Raw genomic sequence first — 6,000 nt, forward strand, 5'->3', positions numbered from 1 at the left:
ATGACGAATGATTAGTAAAAATCTTATTAGCCTGAACTGAATATATCATATACAAAATTGTGGATAAAAAGTATCAAAAGTATATCAATATTGCAAACGTAAGAAACTAGTAGTGCTTCGTATGAAGAAATAAGGATACCTTTTTCAGCACTATGTCCCTTAAGCAAGAGGTCGGGGGATAGATCCCCGCCTCTGGCGAACGGAGCAAACTCTGTGGCTAATTTCCTACCACAAAATGCGCTGACCGAGGAATGGAGGATTAGTTTCACGGCTGTCAGCTGTGGGGATACCTTGAAAAACCAAAAAAAAAAGATGCCTTTAATTTCAAGGTCAATGATTTGGTCAAATTTTAAATTTTCTGTCAAACTTTAATTGAAATAATATTATATTTTTATTATATGATAGATACCCAAATTCTCTATTAACCAAGTTCTATCTTCACATGTTCGCACTCCAAAATTTAAATTCATTGATAACTAGCTGGATCATAATGACTATGATTTGCTATGAACTTTATATGTTTGGGTGAGCTTCTTTTGTTTATTCAACTACACATTTATTAATGATTGTGCCTTTTTACAATTTTTTCCTTTTAGGCAACAATTAAAATCCATACTCAATTAGTATATTTACCTGAAATCAATATAACTTTAGGTAAACACATAATGTTTGTCAAAAAATCTGTAAAGATTTAACTCATTTCATTTTTTTTCATTCCATAGAATTTTATTGTGAAAGATATTCAATATTTTTATGTCATGCCTGAGTTTGGATGAGCGGACAAGTATTATATAAATGCATGTTATACAAATGACTTATATGGTAAGCAGACGAATCACTATATAATATAAATGGAGCAAGAAATTGTACATATACAAAATTGACCAGTTGTCCACACTATTTTAAACAATAAGTGAAACTATAATACATATAACAACTTTGTGATATCCACGAAGTCTTGAACAATAGTGATATCATTCATAGATAAATTTATTAAGTAATAATTTATATCCGATAAAAAATTATAAGTATTTAATTAAACTTGGTGATTTTAAGCGAAATGAACTATATACACATAATTTTATTTCTAAAGCTCATAAAAAAAATAATTCTAAAGCTCATAAAAAAAAATGTAAATGAAAACATTGCATATCTTTCCCCTCCCAAAAGAAAAAACTCTATGGAATGGAGAATAATGAAATGAGCTATATTTTTCACAAATTTTATAATAAATAATATGTGCCTAGCTAAGATTACAACGATTTCAGCTAGGTTTACTTATAGAGCTTATGATTTTATAATTGCTAATAAGAAGGGAAATTCAAGAAAATATTTAGCCACTAATACATCTCTTATTGAATATATACGAGGATTTCATCTAAATATTTAACATTCATAACAAATCAAAAGTTATGTGTAATAGCTATAACAAATTAATTATGATCTAGTTAGTTACTAAAAATTTTAAATTTTGAAGTGTGAACGTATCAAGACAAAACTTGGTTAATAGAGAATTTGAATATGTATAATGTAGAAAATATATAGAATTATTTTAATTGACATCAAAAAAATTAAAATTTGATAAAATCACCAATCGTGAAAAACGATGCACAATCTACCCGACTCAGCTTAAAATTTGCCCCAAATTTTAATAACTAGAGAAAAAAAATCTGACCAAGAAAATAAATCTAAACTTCTTACTCCAAATCAAATCATAACCAACTATTTTCCTCAGAATTCAGTAAAGTTTAACAAATCTAGAGGCTGCTCATTACTAGTCAAAACTAAAAATGGTGTTACACATTTTCTCTCAATTTCTTCACTTAGATAAATATCTAGAACTTGATCAAACAAGTTCTTTAAACCACCAATGATGAATAATACTGTCCATCCTTTCATTTAATTCAAAAAGATTGTCTTTCTAAGATTTTCACAAGCAATATTAATTGATCAAAAATAAATAAATCCACACACATTTTTTTGTGTCCATCCTTATAAGTATTGATAGCTTTTTGTTTTTGGGTGTGTGGATTTAGTTATGTCTTGATTAAATAATATTAATTGTGGTTGAAAAATTCAGAAAAGATACAATTTTTTTTTGAGTTAAATGGAAAGATGGCCAAGATTATCTGATATTGATACTGTAAAGAGCTTGTTTGATCAAATTCTTGGTCATTTTAAGTTTTGACTAGTAAAGGGCAACCTCGAGATTTGTTTAAACTCGACTAGATTGTGAGGAAAATGGGTGATTATGACTTGATTTCGAGTAAAAAGCAGATTTGGGTCGGATTTTAAGTTGCGACAGATAAATTTTAAGTGGATTCGAATTTAATGGGTGAGTTAATAGATTTTTGATTGATTAAAATTGAGAAAAGATATTAAAACCCTCCTAAACTTATCGACAAGTCTTACTTTAGATCCTAAACTAATCGGGCAACTATTTACCCCCCTTAACAACTTTCAAGTGGATTTTTTACCGCTTTAAAAAAATTATATCACTTTCACTGCGGAGAATGAAGTACACACGCCCCCACATTTGAGCCACGCCAGCTCCACGTAAATAATTTTTTTTAAGTAATCCTTCAAATCAATATATATGTATCTATAACATTTCCTCTCCATCGCCCCTACCCCCACACTGTCCCCACCCCACCCCCACCCCAACCCTTTTCCTTCATTTTCCTTGAATTTGCGTTTGCCCCCCACCCCATCCCCAAATTCGCTTCACCAACTTCCCCTCTCACCCACCCAAACAAAATCCGTTTCCTTTTTTTTCCTTGAATTTGAAAGAATTATCAAATATATGTTAATGAAGGAAGAAAAGAAAAGATGGTTGAAACTGAAAGAAAAAGGATGTTGATAAAATTGAGGTCTAATTCCTAACGTGAAAATGGAGTTCCTTGTTGGAAAAGTGGAGAGTCCATGTGCATTATTAGATTTGGATTAGTTGAAAAATTAATTTTTGAATTAGTAGATTGAAAGTTTGATCATTATTTGGTGTTCTTTTAATTTCTATCTTTTTTTTTAACTATTACTTAAAATTTTCAATCAAATATGCCTTAATCATGAATTAATTTGGTTTGTTGAATGAATTCGAAAAAAAAAATAAAGAAGAAGAAGAGAGGGGGTGGTGGGGTGTGAGGAAGATGAAGAAATTTTTTTTTATAAAATTTAAAAGTGGGCCCCACCTTTTTTTCCACTTTTTTTAACCATTTACGTGTTGACTTTTCTGACTTTTGCCATGTCAGCAATTAGGATGGTAAAAAATTCACTTGAAAGTTTTTAAGGGGGTAAATAATTGTCTGATTTGTTTAGGATCTAAAGTAAGTTTTGACGACAAGTTCAGGGGGGGTTGACGTCTTTTCTCGTTAAAATTTTAATCTATAAAAAGCTATTACGTATTAAACATTAACCATGCTAATCATTTATCCTAAATGATTTGTTAGGGAAAAGGGCAAAATAAAGTCATATAGATGGATGACAAGGACATTTTTGAGCCATATATCCGATCTATCTATTTAATGAAATTTTAGGGCAAAATAAAGTTGTATAGATGAATGACGGACATTTTAGAGCCGGATGGAATGAGTATATATTTGTACCATTCTCAATACTTAAGAAGTTATTTGGTAGGGTGTATAAGAATAATGCCAAAAATAATGTATTAGTAATGCTAGTATAGCTTGCATTAGTTATGCTAAAATTATTTTCTATGCAGTGTTTGATTTGATGTGTTTAAAATAACTTACGTATTTTTAAATAAAAAAATATTTATAAAAATATCCTCTACAAATATAATGAAAATAATGTGAAAAGGGATTTTGAGGGCTATTACGTCTTTACACTTGCTAATGCATGCGTTAAAGTCTCTCACTGCTAATACCAAGGTTTCTCATGTATTAGTAATGCATAACATAGTACACAATAGAGTGCAAAATAGGTTGAAAAAAGTGTATCAAATAAAATATTAGTAATACACAAAACTAATACATGCAAAATTTGATATAATTCTTAAATATTTGATATAATAATTAAATAATAATTATTTAAGACAAAAGGGTTAGAAGATAATTTTGCTTATTGCAAAATTTTTTAATGAATGACAAAAAATTCAAATCACTTTTCTCACAATTGAAACAGTTGCATTTAATCAAATTTTAAAAGATAATTCATGTAGAATCAGAATAACTAACCAATTTCTTGTGACGGAATGTAATGATCCAAAGAATTTGTTCAAATTTATAAACAAGTCAATTTCAAATTATTAATTGTACATGTATAACTATAAACAAAAATCACAAAAAAAAATCTCAATTTACAATTATCTATCAAGAGTACGTATAATTTATTATTTTAAACTGCAAGAACATACTAAAATCACAAAAGAAAACTTGTCAATTAGCAACTGTCTATCGAAAATGCATAATAGTTTATTTTTGTAAACATAAAAAGATATACCAAAATTTTAGAGAGCTTACTTCAAATCCTAAGCAAATTTGTCTCTTCAATCATAAATACTATTAATATTTTTGAAAAAAGAAACTTCTCAGTAAGCAATTGTCGATCAAGAATACATGATAGTTTATTATTGTAAACTTCAAGAATATACTAAAATTTTAGAAAATTTACCTCAAATCACAAACAAATTCATCTGAAATCATAAAAATGTACTAAAATATTGGAAAATGTACCTCAAATCATAAGTAAATTTGTCTTTTCAAGCATAAGATATATCAAGATTTCACAAAGCACCTCTTAATTAAGAAATGTTCATCGAAATATATGATAATTTATATTGTAAATTTCAAAGATATACTAAAATTTTAGAAAACTTACCTCAAATCACAAGAAAAATCGTCTCTTCAATCAAACAATTTTTTTTTAAAGAATACATTCATTCTGAGCGGATTCAATCTCATTATCTTGAGGTTTTGCTGCAGTTGCCTATTGATTTCTGCTTTGATCGTGCAATTAGAGTCTTGTATTCTCTATCTGTCTATATCTATAATCTATATCGATAGTCAATAGGCAGCTACAACGAAACCTCAAGGTAATGAGATTGAATTCATTCAAAATGAATGTAGACTTTCTTAATTTCTTTTGTTTGATTAAAGAGATGAATTTTCTTGTGATTTAAGGAAAGTTTTCTAAAATTTTAGTGTATTCTTTAAATTTACAATAAATGAATTACCATATATTTTGATAGACAATTCTTAATTGATAAGTATTTTTGTGAAATCTTGATATGTCCTGTGATTGAAAAGATAAATTTACTTGTGATTTGAGGTATTTTTTTTTAATATTTTAGTACATTCTTGAAAATTTCAAATGAATTTGTTTGTGATTTGAGGTAAGTTTTCTAAAATTTTAGTATATTCTTGAAGTTTACAATAATAAATTATCATGTATTCTTGGTCGACAATTGCTTATTGAGAAGTTTCATTTTTCAGAAATATTGATAATATCTATGATTGAAGAGACAAATTTGCTTATGATTTGAGGTAAGCTCTCTAAAATTTGGGTATATCTTTTTTATGTTTACAAAAATAAACTATTATGTATTTTTGTCAGACAATTGTTAATTGAAAAGTTTTCTTTTGTGATTTTAGTATGTTCTTGCAGTTTAAAATAATAAATTATATGTAATCTTGATAGATAGTTGTTAATTGAATTTTTTTTGTTTATAACGACGCATGTACAATTAATATTTTGAAATTGACTTATTCACAAATTTGAACAAATTCTTTGGATTATTACATTCCGTCACAAAAAATTGGTTAGTTATTCTGATTCTACATGAATTCTCTTTTAAAATTTGATTATATGCATTTGTCTCAATTGCGAGAAAAGTGATTCGAACTTTTTGTCATTCATTAAAATTTTTTGTAATAAACAAAATTATCTTTAACCCTTTTTTCTTAAATAATTATTATTTAATAATTATATGAAATATTTAAGAATTTGAAATTAATTAAAGTTCTTATTGATTATTTAGGTAAG

Source organism: Capsicum annuum, chromosome 4 (assembly GCF_002878395.1).
Source record: "Capsicum annuum cultivar UCD-10X-F1 chromosome 4, UCD10Xv1.1, whole genome shotgun sequence".
In the NCBI taxonomy this organism is placed as follows: Eukaryota; Viridiplantae; Streptophyta; class Magnoliopsida; order Solanales; family Solanaceae; genus Capsicum; species Capsicum annuum.